At 47.2% G+C, this 20,871-nt stretch overlaps 2 pseudogenes; one reads left to right on the top strand and one right to left on the bottom strand.

The window, feature by feature from the left end:
• Positions 1–4,627: 4,627 nt before the first annotated feature.
• Positions 4,628–14,118, top strand: LOC149356235 (uncharacterized; annotated as a pseudogene).
• A 4,889-nt stretch (positions 14,119–19,007) lies between these two features.
• On the bottom strand, positions 19,008–19,768 carry LOC149356234 (uncharacterized; annotated as a pseudogene).
• Positions 19,769–20,871: the final 1,103 nt, after the last annotated feature.

Genomic DNA, 20,871 nt, shown 5'->3' with positions numbered 1-20,871 from the left:
CTTCGGCTTATTGGTGGCCTCCTCAGTAGAGACATAGTAACGGCAGTCATTCTCAATCAAGAAGCTCGATGGACGCACCGCCTTAATGGTGGATTGGTCTTTATCGCGGCGAGTACTTTTTCTTTCGGTGTACGCAGTGTAGGAGGTTGAAAAAAGCGGCTGTAGCTCAATTGAGCTGAAAAAAAAAGGATGACAAGTTTGAAAATACATGCAAATCGCAGAACTGGCTAAGAGCACTCATTCAGATTTGAAATATTTTATCCGGGGATATAAATTGCGATGCCAGCAAGATTGTTCACAAGTTCGAGTGTTGTCAGAGTCCAATGCAATACAGTAGAAACATCAGCAGTCATGCAGGCATAACAGAATCAGCTTGCAAATGAGCCTTATGTAAAAATACTGGAAGATGTCTAGAACCGCTCCACAGCCACCATAGTCCTTCATAAAGTCAGCAATAAAATACCAATAAGGAAGGGAGTCAGGCAAGGAGACATGATCTCGCCAATTCTGCACACCGCCTGTTGAGAAGAGGTATTAGAGGCTTGGATTGGTAATAGTTGGGAATAAAAGTTATTGGAGAATGTAATTGCGATTCGCTGAAGACGTATTCATAAGTCACCCAGGAGATGGATTGCAAAGCATGGTCAATGACTTCGGCAGAGCAGAACGGTTCGTCTAAAAGTTAATATGAAAAAACCAAAGTAATGTTCAACAGTCTCTCAAGGAAACAGCAGTTTAGAATTGGTAGCGAGGAGCTGGAAGTGGTAAGAGAATGCGTCTACTTAGTACAGGTATTCACAGCAGATGTGGGTCACCACAGGGAGATAATTAGAAGAACTAGAATGGGCTGCAGTGCATTTGGCCGTTTCTGTCAGATCATGAATGGCAGTTTACCTATATCCTTCAAGAGAAAAGTATAGTACCACATTGCGTCTTTTCTTAAGCTTTTTTGATATAACACGAGTGACTTTTCCTGGATGTGCATCTATTGACAAGCAGGGCCTTATCAAAGCAAGCCTTCACCCAAAAGCAATAAAAGGACGTGTGATAAACGCCGCAAATAAAGGTTGAAATAGAGGGCTCAGCAAAGATCACTGCGTGACATTTCCTTTCAGATAAACCTGGCATATTGGAGATGTTGGTCCGCAACATGCATGCGGACATTGTGCATCTCCACGGTGTTTTTTAGACACCGCTGAAAGCTGGTGTTGAAACCACTAGATGGGCGACGCTTGAACACACACAAAGCAAACCTTTGAAGGACCTGTTCCGGTGCACTTTCTCACTTTATCCTCCAGAATGTGTTTCAGGTGTGCTGTTTCCGGTATGTCAGTATAAGTTGCCGGTCGACTGATTTCCCCAACAGCAGCAGCCTGACAACGCCCACTACTGAGCAAAAGCCTCTCCTATTTCCCCAGTTAACCCTTTCTGTTGACAATTGTGGCCACTGTATCCGCGTCGCCACAACTACTCAATCTCATCCGCCAACCAAACTTTCTGCTGCCTCGTGCTACGCTTGCTTTCTCTCGGAGTCCACTCCGCTACCCGTAAGGACCAGCGGCTATCTTGCCTTCACGTTATATGCCATGCCCAAGCTAATTTCTTCCTGTTGATTTGACTAGGATGTCCTTAACCCACGTTTCGTCCCTCACCCACTCCACCCGCTTCCGATTTTTCAACGTTACCCCTATAAGTTTTCATCATCATCATGATCTTTTTATTTTGTGAAACCAATACATCATATCTTGATAGCTTGCTGCGTTGTCCTTAACTAAAGCTGAACCCCCTTCGTTCGCCTCCACATTTCTGCCCCATAGGTAAGTCCTGTTAAGATACAGATGTTTGATACTTTTCTCTTTAGGGATATTTGTAAAATGCCGTTCATGAACTAAGAAAACCTGCCGTATGCGCTGCACCTCATTCTTATGCCTCTAGTTATTTCCCCTTCGCGATCCGGATCAGTGGCCATTACCTGCCCTAAGTACACCTATTCGCTTACCTTTTCCAACACCTCGATACCAACTAGGAACTGTTGTTCCCTTGCGAGAGCGTTGGACATTACTTCGGTCTCCTGCGTGTTAATTTTAAGGCACACCGTTCTGCTCTGCCTGTCTAACTCATTGATCATTCTTTGCAGCTCCTCTTCTGAGTGACTTAGTAAAGCAATGACATCAGAAAATTGCAAATCACTTAGGTATTCTCCTTCTTATCCCCAAAAGTTCCCAATCCAGGCCTTGGAACACTTCTTGTTAATAGGCGGAGAATAGCATTGGAGAGGTCGTGACTACCTGCCTCCCACACTTCCTTACAGGAATTTTACAGTTGACTTTATGAAGTACCATGTTAGCTGTGCAGCCGTTATAGATATAGTTGTGAAGATGTAGAAGACTGCAGGTTGAATTTACACATACACTAAAGGTATAAGCAAAAAAACGAGGCGGCTTTTATAGGAAAGGAAACCAATTTCGGTATGGGCGTGAAAAGAGGAAAGAGAAAAGAGAGCAACGGAACAACACACGAAGAAAAAAACACACGGGCGAACAGAACAAAATGCTCGCGAAAAATACAGGAAAAAGAAAGTCAAAAAGGAAAGGCACACTACTTGTCTCTCATACGAGCATCGAGCGGGGAGTACTGGCTGGGTGTCGGGCAGTCAGGCAGTCTTTGGGCGTTCCAGTGTCGATGCACTGTTGCCGGCGTTTCCCACGTTGGCCTTCAACGCTGCCGCAGCGTCAGAGAGAGAGAGAGAGGGAAAGGCAGGGATGTTAACCAGATAGGATTCCGGTTGGCAGCGTCAGCGTCTGTGGGCTCCCAGCACGGTTCCCAGGTCTGGTAGCCCGGGTGCGCCACGTAGGCACCAGAGGCGGCCTGTGTGGAGCAGCTGACGGATGGACGGAGAAGAGCGGCGCCTCGGCCTGGTGGTTGAGGCTCTCGACGACGGATGTCCGGGTCTGGTGGCCCGAACGTCTGCGGCTGAGGCCCAAGCCCGGAACTCGGGGAGCCAGCAGAACTCGTCCACGTCCGTCGTCGACCGCGCTCTTCTCTTCTCTCCCACGTAATCCTCTTCCACCTGTCCCGGCGTACCCCTCCGCACGCGCTCCTCGTGCTTTTTCGTCTTCTGCCTCACAATCGACGCTGGGTGGCGCTATCTCCTTACAATAGTAAAGTTGCCTGTGGTGTTGGGTGGTTTCCAGAAACCGGATGCACTGCTTGAAGGGTTTCTCGGCTTGCAGGTGAAGCGATTTAGGGAGAAACGAAGAACTTTTATGCAGGCTATTTACAAATGGATTCAAGAGTCAGTACGGCCACAAATACATCCGCTGTTGGCCTAGCCGACCACTTGTACAGATGCTAGGGACACCGCGTCTCAACTGTCGAACTGGGGCGACTAGCACCAGCTCTGAACGGCCGCTACCTTCGCGCTCATTGAGACCGAGCGCCTGCCATCTAGGATTAGTTAGAGACAAAAGCCATCGGGCGCGGATCTCTTCGCGCGTCCTCACCGTTATGCCCGCGCCCCTTTCCACATGCGAAAATAAACTGTGCTAAGTGCAGCTTCCCGCCTTACATAAGTTTTAGCGAATAGGAAAGCTCAGAACTGATGTCAAGGTTTTTTCCTCACCCCAAATTTCCTGCCTCCGCGGTTGCGCAATCATCCGCGAAGTAGATCGGATGCACACTGGACGTCGGGGCTACCGGACACTTTCTAATGTGCTTGCCTAGAACACAGCACGTCGGGTAAAGCGGCTATAACCAGACCTGCCTCGCTTGTTTATGGCCGGCGGTTGTTCCCCTGGTAGACGGGGTTCCTCGAAGCCGAAAGACAGGGGCCGAAGATCGATGCCGGCAGAGAGCTCCGCCGTCTGGACTGGCAAGGCAAAACGCAACAAGGAACGGGGAGGCCAACTGAAGAGCATGGGTGTTCAGAACTGCTGCTCCCCTTCTAACGGCGCGCACTAAAACTAATCAAAACGGGACACGCAGCCTATGCCACTGCCCTCACGGGAATGTCCGCTACTCATGTCCAAAAAAAAGGAGGCGGTGTGCCGAATCCTACAGAAAACTTCCAGTATTTTCACTTAAGACTCTTCTACACCCCGCTGCTATTTATACAGCCCAAATTCACATTCATCTTGTGGGACATTCTGAATGTGTTACCTGCGGCATACGGTGCGACCTGTGTGTAGCAACTGCTGCAAGCTTTATTATAAGATTTCAGTCGCACCCAGTGCAAATGCTGTATTCCCGAATTTGAACTGAAAGTAATGCGAACTTGCAACTTTGTTATATACACAATAACGACATCAACCCTGGACGCTTCCACGGTCAGACGGCACCGTGAATTCCGAGCAGCAGTTGTCGGCGCCACTGAATTAGATGTTTCCGAATCGGTCGTGAAGGGCGTGTCGGCCACGAAGCAGCAGGAAGAAGACGTGGGTATGTGCCATTCAGCCCGAGGACATCATCATCATCATCATCATCAATCCCCCATGGCACATACCCGCATGGGTATGTGCCATGTTTACTGAGGAGAAGATGAAGAAGGCAGTAGCCATGAGGCCGCGTTCGGACTCGAGACTGGCCAGCAGCCGACCACCTTCCGGCTCGTATGGCATGCACAACGAGCATGGGGGAGTCTAGCCTAAGCGGCCGGCAAGAAACGACCGAGGCCAGTGACGAGGAGAAGAAGGACAAGGCGTGGACACAAGTCCTCGAATACGGCTGTAAGTACACGCTGCCCAGGCTGCATTGCTTCTTATTGTTGTGACCAAGTGTACAGGCGAAACCTGTTTGTTTGTCTAATCCATTTATTGCGACCTATTTCGACGTTTGTTGGGAAAGCTAAAAGTGGACAGCAAAGCACCTGCTGGCTCTCCTCCAATTTATGTTCACATTTCGTTGCCGAAAAGACAAAGAGCATATCGCCTCATTGAACCTTCGATGGAGTTTTCACTTATTGCGGCTCTCTTCCCAGAGCTCCCCACAAAAGTTCCTGCCATCTTCGAGGCTTTAAGCCCCTCTTGTAGATACATTAGTTCTCCTCTTTTATCCAGGCAACGTTATTCTTGAAATGGTAACGTTAGCTCTCAGTAAAGCCTATATATGGAAGCGCCCGCTGTCTCCTTTTTACGATGTTCAGGGTCCGCACAAGTGCGCTTTTATCAAGGATAAACACAGCTAGATGGAGAGAAATATCGTACTGTTGCAGCTGTGCATTTCTGCAGACACCGGGATACACGGGATAATGTAGACGGGAGAGTTAAGATGTAATTTTCAATTGAATGGACACATTGGTCATCGCCCCTGGGCACTCGAGCAGGATTGTCGGTAGCACTCTCAGTACGAGTGTTAACTGAATAAACTCATTGAATCAATAATCGCTGCCGATGGATTAGTAACGGTGGTGCTCTGCCAAATAGGCGATGAAAGTGTTGGTAGTTTAGCATCCCGCATGCATGGTGGTGTGTTGGACTACGGCCGAAGCACTGGCTCTCTAGATCCTCTACTTGGGGCGGCACGGAGGACAAGCACGTGGGCAGCGTCGCTGGGCGGAACTAAGCCATGCGGTGGTGACGATCAGCGGCAGCTTCCGCGGACTGTGGCTAGACGCGGGTAACAGCAGCGTCCTCGCCCTCTACGGAATTCCATATGCCGAGCCACCGCTGGGAATCGCCCGCTTCCGGAGACCCACGCCCATACGCCCGTGGCAGGGGGAGCTCAGGGCCACCCTCAAGGTGAGCTTTCCCTTTCCGCTTTTGAAAAGTGAATCGAGTACCAAAGATTGACTGATTCCGTTTTACGTGGTAAAGCAAGACTGCGCGGTGTGAGGTGTACCGTAGTGAAGGGTTTCGGGTTGACTTCTAGCACTTAGAGCCCAAAATCCTGTTACGAAGCCTCAGCTTTTGTATTTCGCGGCCGCCACAGCCTGTGCCGACCCCTCAAAAACGGGCTTGCTGAGTAGGCGATTGTAAAAGCCAAGTAGCCTACACGGGGGGTTGTTGCGACAGGGCAGCCGTTCGTACAGGCGGATTAGCGGAAGAGATAACAACGCCCACCATTTGTCGATGAAGTCGAGTAATTCTTTTATTGAATACCAGAGAACTTGTTGTCGAGTGGTTAAGAGTTTGGATGCTTTATTGTAGTTTGTTTTGAAAAAACTTGTTTGTAGTGTGAGAGCATAAAAAGCCTCATCTGGAGAAAAATGTACTGTGGATCATCAATTTTTTTTCATTGGCTGTAGAGGAGTGACATCATTCCCGGTAAAGGCGTCAAAAGCTTCTAATGCTATCGTATTGCCAATATACAAAGTAATCAGATGCCGCTGTGGATTTTTTTGTTGGGTCAATATACAGTAAGTTGATGCTATGTCTCTAGTTCATATCTGCTCATTTCGGAGATTTGAGCCGCACACTGACCCCGAAAACTTTACGTAGCTGAGATGACATCTATGATTCAGGAGCATACCAGCATTAAGGAAAACCCCAGACACATGTGCAGTTCACGCTTGCAACAAAGCGCCTTCTACGAAGTGAGGCTTATCTATTTAAATAATTGTAGTTTCCATCCTACATGACGTCTGCGTTTTATTAAGCATGAATTGTTAACCACGAACTGCTTTTGGCACTGTTGGTTCCTAGATATTTTTAAGCACACTCTGCTAGATGGCGCCTTTTCTTTTTCGTAAACATTTCATGTGCATTCCACCGCCGTGTAAGAAAGTAACTGTGTCGGCCAAAAAAAAATATATATATATATATATATATATATATATATATATATATATATATATATATATATATATATATATATATATATATATATATATATATATATATATATATATATATATATATATATATATATATATTGCCTATGGCCGCCGTTCAGTGCAGCGTTTCAGAAGCAGTACGCGGCACCTAACTTCCAGGATTATGGCGCGAACTCTGGGGGGGGGGGGGGGGGGTGATTCAAGGAAATATTCTAATCTACGCGTAGAGTTACTCCACCTTTCCTCGCGAAAGCAAATGATGGCCGGTGTGGTTTGCCCACAGAATATTTCCCGCTCGGGGAAGCATGTTTTTACCCCTTCACAATCAAGGTTTGATGGGGACGAACCCAGGACCGCAGCGTTGTATCCCTGCCGCACCGGCCGCATTTCGGTGGCAGCAGGCTGCAAATCGGCCCTGTGTTCTGCAATTATTTTAGGTTATGCGTTAAAGAGTTCTCGAAACATTCCACTACAGCGTCTTTCATAACCCATATATGTGCAGCTTCGGCACGTCAAACCTCACCTGCCTTCCTAACATCTCGTTTGTCGTTCTCAGTGGCACTCTTTGAGCGCAGGCGCCACCATGCCCGCCTCAGTGGCTGCGCGCGCACGAGCGGCAGCGAGGCAAAGCGAGCGCCGACTGGACTGAAGACTGCCTCCACGTAAACCTATGGACGCCCAGCCTAAGCCTCGCCAAGCTACGGCCCGTGGTGGTGCTCCTGCACGGGGGCATTCACGCACGGCTCCAACCGGCTGCGCCAGTACGATGGGGCTCTGATGGCTGTGCGCTGCGACTGCGTTGTCGCCGTGCCCAACTACAGGTGCGCTGCGCCCGCATTCGCTCTCTGAAGGTGGTGGGTGGTACAGCAACAGGGGACGAACAGTAGGAAAAAGCGAAACAACCGCTTTGAAATGCTTCAGGGAAAAGTTCGCCACGCTTTTAGCCCTGCCCCGAGCGGAGAATCGTTAGCCGGTGATTGAACTGAAAGCAACCACAGCACCTACTAAAATGTTTCTGAATCACGTGATTAGGAACAAGCATTGCGAACTGACTGTGAGCAGCTCTGTTGCCTGCTGCTGTGGAGCAATAGAGGAGGCCCAGCTTCTGAATTCAGTGTCCTTTTTTCGATTATCAGACTATTCTTTTCAGATCAGTTGTTTCCACGACACGCGGCGGCTCTACACAATTTCTAATTTGATTTCATCTATTGTTTTCTTTCAGGGCCAAAAGACATTGCATAAGGGGAGGGAGGTTGACATGCTTAGCATTCCTTGAAAATACTGGAAAAAAATGGATGAGCAAAATACAACGCCAAATAAAGCAAGAGGAAAAAATTGCAGGCTCCATTCAAGCTCCGCCTTATGACGCGATAATTTAATGGCTTAATGCTCATCTGCGCAGTATTGGTAATTCTCTACATTACATTCATAGATCTATGGGAGTCCTCATACCATTCCAGGCGAAGTGTTGCGGCGAGCAATGCGCCACTGCTCTGCGATGGCAGGTGCTTCCAACTGTGGCGTTTGTGCGGGCCAGGTTGCTCTTGCCGAGCAACCTCTCTCGACCAGTTACTAACACACCTGCCACCTGCCACGGTGGTCGTTTTGCTCACAATACGGTGGACACGTTGTTATGCAGCCACACTGTCACGTGACTTAAGTGGCCCACTGTGGTGGCTTGTCGAAGGATTTGACCCTCACAACGTCGCCGGGGTTTCTGCAGAACGGGAGGCTTAACGCTGTCTCATTCAAATAAGCGATATTTCAGCAAAACGCAAAAATACAACAAAAAACTGTTGGTTGCTTTATGGGGGTTTAACGATGAGAGACGCCGTCGTGAAGGGGTCCGGAAATTTTGACCACCTGGTGTTCTTCACCGTGCACTGGCATCGCACAGTACACGGGTCTCTAGAGTTTCTCCTCCTTAGAACTTCAACCGCCGCGGCCGGGATTGAACACCAAAAAATACCAAGTAAAAATCATTATTAGAACGTCGACACACCAAAAAATAGAAAACAAAAATATAATTCTGAAAAGAATGCAAGAAGTGCTGTTGCTTCCGGAGGATTATCTTTAGCTAAAGATTCATTCTTCGAATGTTTTTCTGTTTGTGCATGTGACTATATTTTCAGGTAGGGAATTCCATAAAATCATTGCGTGACAGAATAAGGTGCGGGTAGGATTGAGCGTAAAAAATTGGCCGCGACTTGAATATGAAGATTAGGCTTTCTAGCAGGCGTGTGCTCAGGTCGAGACAATGGGTAGTAACGAAATGTGTCACGAAGGCACAAACGAGATATCGCTATAAGCGTCACTACAAACCATTAGACATTCTTAAAGAACCCCAGGTGGTCGAAATTTCTTGAGCCCTTCACTACGGCGTCTCTTATAGCCTGAGTCGCTTTGGGATGTTGAACTCAATAAAAACCACACCGTATTTACAGAATTTTAAGGATGTGGGGTATTACTTAGCGTAGCTTCTTTTATGCTTCTTGCTCAGAGGCGCGCAAAAGTCACAAAATATTAAGTTCGCAGACTGTACTTGATATGTGCAGCGCATACGCACCTGAAACTGACAACTACAGATAGCGCATGGCCACTATCAAAATTATGACATCCACTGGTCTGCAAGTCATCCTTGGTGACCTTGGTTTCGACATACGAAGGCAGTGCCAATGTTGCTTGCTCCATAGAAAGTGCGTTGTATACCTATCGCTCGGTGATTAAAGATCAGCACTTCAGAGAAAGAAAAACGGCCACCTGTTCATGCGACATGAGTCTTTTACATGTTGCAGGCGTGGCTCGTTCGGCTTCATGTACGCCAACGTCACCAGCTTCCCAGGCAATCAAGGACTCTGGACCAGCACCTTGCCCTGCAGTGGGTCAAGGGAAACGCGGACGCGTTCGGCAGAGACCCTCGCAGCCTGGTTCTCTGGGGAGTGGATGCCGGGGCCATCAGCTCTGGACTGCACATCCTGTCGCCGCTCGGGGGAAGCGCCCTCTTTTCAAGAGCCATGTTGCAGGTGCGGTGATGTTGCAGGCTTTTCTCATAACCAAAAATGCAAACGACTGCAGCCAGCATACCCAGCGCCTATCCCGCATTTAACCTCCTTTCAATGATTGCCACCTTGAACTAACGCGCATACGACGAGAGTCTGCCTGTAACTAAGCTCGGCAAATTTCCGCGAACTGGATTTTCAATTCATTATGGAGGATTTTTTTCTGGTCGTAGACAGCAATGCAGCACAATTGTTGTCCGGAGCACCTTTCGTCGAGATTCATTGTTTCTTTAACAACTCTTGTGCTGATGGCGCCACAATCTGCATTGTATGTGTCGATTCTTTACTTATTTCGGTAGCGTCAAGCATCTTTCTTCCGCTCTGCTCAGGCAACTACATATACTTGCTTGAAGGCATAGAAGTAACGGGCGGAAAAAAACTATCTGCAAACTCAAAAATGCAGGCTGGCAATACTGCAGGCCCCTTGACTGATTTGCACTGCGTGCTTCGTCCCTGTCTCTTTGCGTCTCCTTGTTTTCAGTGGCTTTGAGCGAAAGCTTTCAACAAAGTCGCCCTCTTAACGCGATAGTGGTAAAGGCACCGTTCACCAGAAAATCCATTGTCGGCGTTGTCGGCGTCATTGTTGTGAGCGGAAAATCACGGGCATGGCTTTGCCAGGTGGTCCCCAGAGAGCAACCTAGGTCAGGTGACTTTGCGAGGTCATCACAGCCTGCCCACCTCCGCAGGTGGCAGTTGGTTTATTGATTGGTCACACGGGAAGAGCAACCTAGGCCGCACAAGGACTGCCACTGGGAGCGCCTGCCTTTAAGGCGCAGCTTAGGTGTCCCCCACAAGTTTTCCCCTCTTAAGCCTTCTTAGCCAATTACATCATTATTCCGTTGGAAGCCTAAGGCGTAGGTATGGTGCACAAAATCAAATATTTTTGACGCTGGGAAAGCCGTGCGGCACTACTTTGCGTGTCTTTCACCTCCTATCCTCTTCCCAACAACGTACAGGTGCACGAGAACTCCCAAAGCTACCAGATTCTTGTCCGCGAAAGCACGTCGGGCTCCTCAGGAAAGCGCAAAGGCAATGATTTTGTACTGTGATACTGTGACTTGATCTTACACAAAATAGGACAGTAACGTAATGCAACCAATATTTCACTGAGCGATTGCATACCCGCATTCGTCCCCACCTATAGTGGAACAGTCAGAGAGCCAAAACGCCGCAGCGTCAGTTCGTTTGTCGCAACACTCCCTATCTGGTGGCAACAGTTCCTCAGCAGGGCTAATGAACCGCTTTTTGATACACTCTCCTGCAGCAGCTGCTCACCAGCAAGCAGAAGGACTTTGAACACTCACGGTGATGAAGGAGCCATGGGTCATTTAATTGTTTATATTTCGACTCGAACCAGAAACACGGCCATTACTTCCATTACAAACGGTAGCTACCACAAACATTAAAGCACCGAAAACATTCATGGGGAGACGCCTTCATCAGCTGTTGAAGAGTGCCTCGTAAGTTGCGGTCGCAGCTATGCGCTAAGAGGGATTCACACCCGTGGGGCGCAGGGAGGCTCACCGCTGTCGTGCCTGGGCGAGTGTGCTGACGCGGAGAACGTGCGGCTCGTCGTGGCATGATGTGCACCTCGCCTGACGAGGCATAGGATGAGCGCCGCGCACTTGCCTGCCTCCAGGCGGCCTATACGGCGGCACTGGCGGCCCTCCCCATCGACGTCTACTACGCGCTGACCCTGAGCCCCTTCCTGCCCACATATGGAGACCCGCTATTCGCGTCGACCCTAAGGTTGGTTGGCTGTAATTATCATTGCGTTTCCTTGCCTCGCAATGTAACGCTACCTCAACGCAACACGTATTCGTCACCACAATGGTATCTATTTTTCTCTTTGCCTTTGCTTGCATATTCATGTGCACATGGCGAAAAGGGCACGTGCAGAGCGCGAGGCGGGGGAATGGTTGATTAAGAGAGAGAGAGAGTCATCGTAGCTCTCCTGAGCCCACGTTGTCCCTCAGCGGCTAGTAAAGTTAAGAAATAAGTAAGCTTGACTGATATGGTCCGAACGTAGGCGAGAGGAGAGGATCTCTTAATGTTCGTAAGTATATAAACGATGAAGCAGACGCAAGCGTAGCAAGCCATCATGATCAGCAGAGAGATCTGTGCTATTAAAATTGAGGCCACAGTGACGGAGTCGACGACGCATGCGGCACTTGCCAGTATTTCATCGTGTGGGCTCTGCCAGGAGATCTGCCATCCCCATTGTCCTCTCTTGTGGATGGGTTAACGAAACCAGTAGAGTAGCGTCATAAAATGCTTTGAATCGCGATAATGCGATACATTTAGCAGTATACCTTTGCTTTCAGCTCCTGGCATCCGAGAGGTGGCCTATGCTGGCCCCCACAGGCGTCGCGGCCGCTGCGGTCCCTCGACGTCCTGCTCTGCTGTCAGTGTTGGTGGGCTTCGACCGGGGCGAAGGGATGCACTTTTTCGCACGCTTCCTAGACTCCTCGACGAATAGCTAGAGGGCGCACTTCACGCCGGACCAGCACCGCAGCACCGCCTCAGCGCTCTTCACGTTCACCCTTGGCGAGGAGATCCTGGAGGCCGAGAACCTGCACACGGGCCTGGAGTCGCTGAACGACGCCAGCCGTGCGTTTAGACACTACGGGGCGCTGCTGGACGAAGCTCTCTTTTTCTGCCCCGCACTGGCCTTCGCCGAATATTTGTCGGACACGGCGCTTGTGCACGTCTACGAGTTCGGTCTGGTCGAACACGAGGCCGTCACGCCCGCACAGGCGCCTCAGCACAACGACGACTTCGACGCCGCCTTTTATTTTGGCGCCGAGGACTACCTCGAGCCACCTGGAGCGAGAGGCTTCGCCGATGCCGTACTCGACTTCATCGACAACGGGTGAGGATCGGTACAGTTATTAGCGTGGTCAGTTTGACAAATTTGTTGAAAGTGATCGACATCCTCAAAGTAAAATTTTAAGCAATTTTCATACTTCGAACAACATGTTCCTCAATGTGTTGTCACACCTGCAGGCGGTGCACTCGTTTATGGTTAATTCATTGATTGATTGACTGACTGATTGTTTAATTGATTCATTGATTAATTCAGAAACTACATTAGTAGAGATTAGGTTGGGTAGAGGTTGGAGAGGGAGCAGTGGCCAGAATTCTCTGTTGAATCTGATTCTGCGTGTCCGAGTTGGCTAGAGATATGTATTCTAGAGATATGTATTTTTGCTGGGAACTATCAGGCAATTGACACCGCTCAGGAAGGAGCTCCACTGCTTAGTCACCTAGGCGAATGCACTTATTTGTGTCATATGTCGTAGTATCTTGCGCGCCGACGTTTACTTGTGAGCGTGGTACTTTCGGTTTGGAAAACCTCAGGATGGCATCTCGGCCTATTATTATTGCTTCAGTGTTTCGGAAAGTACAGTATGAAAAGAAAGCTTGAAAGCACGAACTTATGGGCGAGTTATGAAAGTATGAAAAGTACCTATTTCGGTGTCTTCTTTCGGATCAAGAAAAATTGAGGGGGCAGTTTTTATGACCAGAGAAAATCATAATGAATGGACATACAAGAGCAACTTTAAATAATGCAAAAAATACATGATGTATGATATATTAAACCTACCTGAAATATTAAAATATGCCTGCAAAATCTTAATATTAGATATACCACGATTTGCCGCACAGTGCTACCAAGAAGTCCACCAAGGCTTGTCAGCAAAGCGAACGCAAGGAATTAAAATCCAACCTATGATAAGTGGTAAGTCTGCAAGACAAGCATCGTCCGCACATAAAGTGTCAATTTGTACAGCAAGTTTGTCATGTTACGACTAGTAAATTTGCCCGTGATAAGCTAGCCGTTAAAGGTAAATTATCGCTCAGAAGAGCAAGGTTCCGGGCTAGTTGCTAATGCATTTAAAAGGGAGAAACAGCGCGAAAAAACACGGACACAAGAAGAAACGACACACATACGAGCGCTCGTGTGTGTATCGTTTCTGCGCGCTGTTTCTTCCTTTTAAATTATTGCTGTCATAGAAATTTGTGGTTTACTCGAGGGCGAAACTGACTTTCTTATCTTCTTTTTGTTTCGCTCTGGTTGTCTTCGGCGTTGTGTCGAAGAAATATTGTAACACGGATTTTGTTTGTTTTCGACGGTACAAACGCAGGTTAACGGACTGGCCAGCGTTCACCAGGACTAAGCCTGTGGTGCGCTACTTCTCGTCCGACCAGACGGTCACCTCGAGGTCACCCGCGGCAGGCAAATGCAACCCGCGTTTCAAGTGCTACTCCGGAAAGTCTCATCTCTAGAAGCCGACGTACGCACTCAGTTGCACTGTCCTGAGTACGCGGAGATATAGCTTGGCAAGTTCGGAGAGACAGTTTCGCAGTTACTAAACTTTGTCACTCAACTACCGATGTCATACTACAGCGAAGCTCGTCCGTACATTTTACACTATAGCCAGTCGACCGTATGTTTGCATACTGCGCTATTACAAGCACCTTCGTGCCATAACAGCTATATTGTATTGTCGCTGTTAGCACACGGCGCATGTATGTTTGTTATAACAATTCACATTTTCGCTCATTTGCATTATTACTTTAGTAATGATACTTAAGACAGTACTATTGTTCTTACGGTATCTGGAAGGCCATGTGATATAACAGCGCTGGTACTGGCACAAATGCGAGCACCTGAGGTACATGCGTGAGCAGAAAAGCCTTAAACTCGGCAAAAATATCGAAAAGAAACAGCCTACCTCTCTCCAGTATCCCTCAAAGGTGTTCTATTCATAAATAAAAATAGAATTACTCAACGAAAGTAATAAGCTGTAGTATGCTTATTGCTAAATACTTGCGTTATTGCTGTTGTCTGCATTATCTGTATTAGCTTATAGTGGTCGGGACCCTTAAATATATTTTGTCGGGTCCCTGAAGTTGTGTGTTTGTACTTCATGTTTTATGCTAAATGAATACGCTTTCTTTCTTAAAGCAAAAAATCACGCCGAACGAAAAGCATCTTAGCCACGTTTGTTGCGCACGGGCGTTTGCCCGTTACGCGCTTGTTTTGCTACACAGGGCGCCCGACATGGGTCTAGGACGACTATCTGTTCCGGTCTAGTTGGCATGGCCAGAGCTCAATCACTGAGATCCTGGAAAAAAAGATAAAGGTCGTGTTGTGGTGCAGGGGAATGGCTCGAAAAGTTGGCGGTATGGTTGTGCCGGTATAAGTCAATCGTTCACGCTAGACCAGGCGGGAAGAATCAAGGCAGCCCGAGTCCGTGTGGCCATCTGTGTTCGCCTAGCGCGGGGAGCGATTGAGTGAAAAATTCGTTCAGTTGAATTCTTTTTTATTATTATTTATTATTTAGTAATAGTGCAGGCCAATAGTTTGGCCCAAGCAGGAGGGGCATATCACAAACAAGAAAGCACAGAAAAGCGTATACAATGCAACATGAAATGAACATAATGCACACAAAGACGCACAAATGAGAACGTCAACATCGCTAACTTACACAAAAATGATTTTGCAATGCAGCTATGAAATCGTTAGTCTGAAATACACTAATGGGAAGTGAATTCCAATCGTTCACCGTTCGAGGGAAAAAACTGTACTTGTAAGCGTTTGTTTTCGCGAAGATCGGTGCAAGCAAATACTCATGACTGTGTCGTGTTCTCCTCGTAGAAGGTCGACATACGGAAGCTGGTAGCGTCATATTATTTTTTCCAGAAAGAGTGTTATGTAGTAGTACAAGACGATTAATTTTTCTGCGTATTTCAAGTGTCTGTATTCTGTTCTTTAACATTATTGAGGACGGCGAATCCTTCCTGGGATATTTCCCGTATATAAATCTCACTGCTTTTCTCTGTACTCGCTCAAGTTCTTTTGTGTCTTTCATGGTATGCGGGTCCCAGAGTTCGGGAGCATATTCTATCTTCGATCTCATTATTGCATTGTAGGCTAACATTTTAGTCCTTACAGGCGCGTTTTTAAGCTTTCTCTTTATGAACCACAATTTTTTTCGCGCAGCTGAGCAAACATCCGAGATATGAGTTGACCATGTAAGCTTATTGTTAAGGGTAACGGCAAGGTATTTGTATTTGTCGACTTCGAGGACAGTTCTATTTCGAAGTTGGTACGGAAAAATGCTAGCAGATTTTTTTCTTCTTAGGCGAAAAACTACAGTTTTTTCCGCATTGAGCTCCATTCCCCAATTTGAACACCAGTCAGTAATTTCTGCAAGGCATCTTTGCAACACATAATGGTCGTCATGGGACACAATTTCCTTGAAGATAACACAATCACCCGCGTATAACCGAATGGACACATTACCAGGAATAACATCAATCAAGTCATTAACATATATTAAAAATAACAATGGTCCTAGCACACTGCCCTGAGGGACTCCTGAGGTAACCTGACGAGCACTGGAAGTACAATTTCTAATATCAACAAACTGTTCTCTGTTTTTGAGATAAGCACATATCCACTGTATGATCCCAAATGGGAGTCCAATTTTATCTAATTTATGTAATAGCTTTGCATGGAGAACTTTATCAAAAGCTTTGCTGAAGTCCAGAAAGAGCACATCTATTGGTCCAGATAAATCAAGTATGCGGGATAGCTCATGTACGGTTGTTACGAGTTGAATTACAGTGGAGAGTCCTTTCCTGAAACCATGCTGAAAAGGTGATAGTATGCTATGATCTTTCAAAAACTCTTGTATGAAACCAGCAACAATATGTTCCAATAGCTAGTTCCAATAGCGACGCGACAAGACGAGCTTGGTGATTTTACAGTGTTTCCACTCAGAGTTAATTGCTTCGTCTTGCTTCTTACCACATGATGTGCTTGTTCGGGTCTCGCCGCAACTCGGTCCACCGCTGGTATACAAAGAAATCCGGAGAAAATGCTCGCAGTGCTCAGGACACTTCTCAGAGGTTCTCGAACGGCGCGTTATGGTGTGCGATTGCGATATTTGTCCCTATTCCTTGAACTGTATACAGATTTTGAGGCATAAGAGGTATGTGATAATCTACAGTCATGAAATTTATGAGCGTGAACACTGCAGCGCGTGCCCGATAGCCTCGAACCGTACTCGTGGCGGAACGCGGCGGCAGCTTTCAAAAACACAGTGGAAAGAGAGATGTGTCCTTCGGCTTGCCGGAAGCAGAAAAGAAGTATGGCCCTTTCCACCACGTTGCTGAAAGCAGCCGCCGCGTATCGCCTTAAGTAGGGAATGGGGCTTTCTGCCACGCGCTCCCGTGTTTACGCTCATGGCTGGACATGTGATACATGCACCATGTGACGCTGTTTCGAGAGCTAAGTCACTCTTAAGCCACACCAGCGCGCTCCAGAGTCTGCTGTTCACAGGCTCAAGACAAGTAATGATCACGCAAGGAATCGAAGCTTGGAGGCTTTTATTACAGGACCGGTTCAGCACTTAAATGAGACACCGGCTCATCAGCAGAAGCACGTGCATACGCCTTTCAATGTGAAAGAAAATTCGATGGAGGCGAAATTCTAGAGGCCTGTGTACTGTACTATGTCCCTGCATGTTATGAACCCTAGGCGGTCGAAAATTCCGGAGTCCTTCAATACGGCGCCCCTCATAGCCTTAGTCGCTTTAGGACATTAAACCTCCATAAACCATACAACATAGTATGAGCATTCAACCACATATCATTGTATAAATATCAGTTGGCGTGCTGAATGTTTGTCATGGTATGTTTCAACATAATTTTTATTAGAGATTACCCTCAGTCTGCTGGTTTGGGATCTCCTTCTGAATACACATATATAACCTGCTACCCTGCAATAAATAAACTCAGACTTTGACTTCGATCGTCGGTTTCTAATCGACGTGGCTGTCCACTCAGGCAGCAAATAACGATGAATACGGCTGTGCGCTTCGCAGAGCTCACACGAAATGACCTCCTCTTAGAAGAATTATATTAACGAAGAATTAAATTTCAGCCAGTAGAGCCCGCACAGAATGACCTTTCCAAGGCACTCTTCATCACAGCTGTTATCTACAGCACAACTGTGCATCTGGTACAGATCCCTTCAGAAACAGCGTCCCTCGTAGCCTGTCCCACTCTGGGACGTTAAACATTACAGAAACATCAAACCGTCAGAAAAGCACATGAGTGTCTGTGTATAAGCTGAAATGTGCAACTGCTTTGCATTTAGATTGCTTTAACACTAATAAACAACTGAGTATTTGCTGAACACTTCAGTGACCTTAGCTTCGGAAACATTTTTGTGCACTGAGGCCGCCACGGTGGCTCTGTGGTTATGGTGCTCGGCTGCTGACCCGAAAGACACGGGTTCAGTCCTGGCCGCGGCGGTCGAATTTCGATCGAGATGAAATGCTAGAGGCCTCTGTGCTGTGCGACGTGATTGCACGTTAAAGACCCCCGGTGGTCGAAATTTTCAGAGCCCTTCACCACGGCGTCTCTCATAGCGTGAGTTGCTTTGGGACGTTAAACCCCATCAATCAAACCAAACCATTTTTTGCTCTCAACATTGTACTGGTGAACAGCTTTTGCGTTACACATATCAGGTGTGTTTTAAGAAACTGCAAGAAAATGTGTACTTCCTCTACTACAATCAACAGATATAGTTGTGTTGCATTGTGTGTATCACTGCCATGGATCTGACATAAGACACAACACGAGATGTTTGCATTGTAAAGGAACGCAGGCCAGAATTTGACACTGGGTTAATACTTTGTAAACACGCACATTGGCCAGGTTCATTCCTACACTGCACTGGTGAAGTTACCCCACTACTGCAACTGTATCAACAGTTGTTGATTCCCAACTTTTGATGGTGTAATGCAGGAGCATTTGAGAGAATATACAGCACGGCTTTTTAGAACAGCTGGTGCTGTGTATTTTGTAATAATTTTGTGGCGTGTATTAGAACTACTGAGATAAAAATTAATAAAAAAATCCTCTTCTGCAGCATGATTCACAACCCAAGTGCGACTTTCGCTTGTAAAAATTGATTATTATAAGTAGTTTATTCTTTGTTTCCTTCATTCCTTGCTTTGCACTAAATAATTGCCATTAATTTGCCGAGCAGCCAAGGGAGATAATCAAGGGGCTCGTTATGACATATGCACTGACTGTTCACTGACTGGGTTGCTTCATGCACATATCATTAAGTTGACTAGTGCAATTTGAAAGGGTTGTTATTGGTGCTGAAACAAGATTTCCTTTGTAAGCAGTGCTCTAACAAAAGCCGCTCTTGCCTTCTTTGTTTTCCGTGTAGCCTCCTGTCTGAGTGTCGCATATTTCTTCGAAACAAATTTGGTCACTCCAGTTACATGTGCTGGATTCTATTTTTTTAATGCTCTACTCGCTGCAAGCTTTGCTCATGTCATTGGCAGAGCTTCTGGAAGGACTATATGACCAAGTGGCCAACATTTGTGTGTCCTTGCTCGCTACAGCAGAGGAAAATGTGCTCCGCAGTGCACAGGGTGTGAATTACGAGCGCTGAAGGCATTATTAGACCTCCAATATTTCTAATAAAAATGAGGACACGCGATATCGTCCTGTACAAGCATCTCTAAGCACGAACTGCTGCTTATGCTTTTTGACACAACTCTCACAATAAAACCATCTATGTAAGTGACAGCCTCAGTGCTAAAATTAGTGAGTCCGTAGCCAAGACTGCTGTGGTCATGTTCAGTTGTGGCAGTAGCAATGTACATCTCTGGCGACTCTTCAGCTTCATCATCGTTGCTTCTGTGCACACGCTTATGGGCCACTGTTGCAATTCCCTCAAAATCTGGGGCAACATTGCCGGTTGTGACAGGCCGCACATCTGCATGCACCAGTAGGCTTCTGTATGCGTACCGGAACTGCAGAGCCGAGGTGTTATTGTTCTATCCCCTCTCTGGCGGATGCAACTAAATAACATTTCAAGGTGGTCTTGGCTGAGCCTGTATGTTCAATTGTAGCTGTAATAAAAATGAAACACCATCTTTGTTTTTCATTTGTTGTCCTGCCTTGGAAAACAGAACGGAAAAAAATTGTCTCCATTTCTAGTTCCTTGTTAATGCAGTGAAGCGAAATAACAATGAAAGCTTATCCAGTGAGTGCAGTTGCTAGTAGTGCTCAGAGCGGCTTAGTTATTGCTTAACTTGTTTGTTTTATAGCCAATAAAATTCTACTTTTAATAAGCCATGCTCATTTGCATCATGTGTGTTGTGTTTAGTGGTGCATGAGCATCCAAGGCTATCATGCGCCAAGCTCAAGGTGTAAGAAAAGCACATAACTGAGGCGGAGACAACAGGGTGATTTCAAGTGCGTGCTTTCGTGCTAGCATCGCGACGTCACCGTCATAAAGTCCTCCTTTCCCATCGTGACCTTCACCGCTCAAACATCAGCAAATGTCCACTCACGTCTTTCGGAGTGACGTCCTTCATCACTGAATCAGTGACGATAGGGTACCACCATCTTTGCACTCGACGTACGCATAGGATGGCGTTGTCATCTTCGGTCGTCGATCGAATAAGGAAACACGGGGAAATGCGCAAAGCAGTGTGTGTCCCGATGTGAACGAAGACAAGTGAACGCCAGCGCGTGTTGTCGCGGCTCCCTTCGTCGCTACACGCTCAACCGAACCGCAGGAGAGAATAAACACCTGTTACAAAGCAACGCGGGAAAGGCGAGGGAGTACTTCTGCGTGACGTCAACGCGCAGTGGCAGGGCGCAGTGAACAAATAGTAGGTTGAAAGCCTCCTCGCCACTTCCTGAAAGTGTCCCGTAGAAGCGTAGGCGGGAGCACGGCTTGAAATGTTCGCTAGTGGGTGGTAGACTGAGCACATTTTCGGCATTTCTGGGAAAGGGGCTGGGAGGGACAGGACAGACACTGAGGAGCCCTCGAGGAAGGCACAAAGGCCAACAGAGAAACCGCTGATAAGCAGGTTTTTTTTCTGCGAGCCTACCTAGGAAAAGCAGGGAAGGTGGTGGTGAGGCGAAAGAAAATGGACTGAAAAACAATTTGAGCCAAAGCGTGCTTTTTGTGTGAGGTTTCTGCGAATGTTTTTC

This window comes from Amblyomma mixtum, chromosome 3 (genome assembly GCF_055824585.1).
Source record: "Amblyomma mixtum isolate Tamu chromosome 3, ASM5582458v1, whole genome shotgun sequence".
Taxonomy (NCBI): Eukaryota; Metazoa; Arthropoda; class Arachnida; order Ixodida; family Ixodidae; genus Amblyomma; species Amblyomma mixtum.
This window is presented reverse-complemented; position numbering and strand designations above follow the sequence as displayed.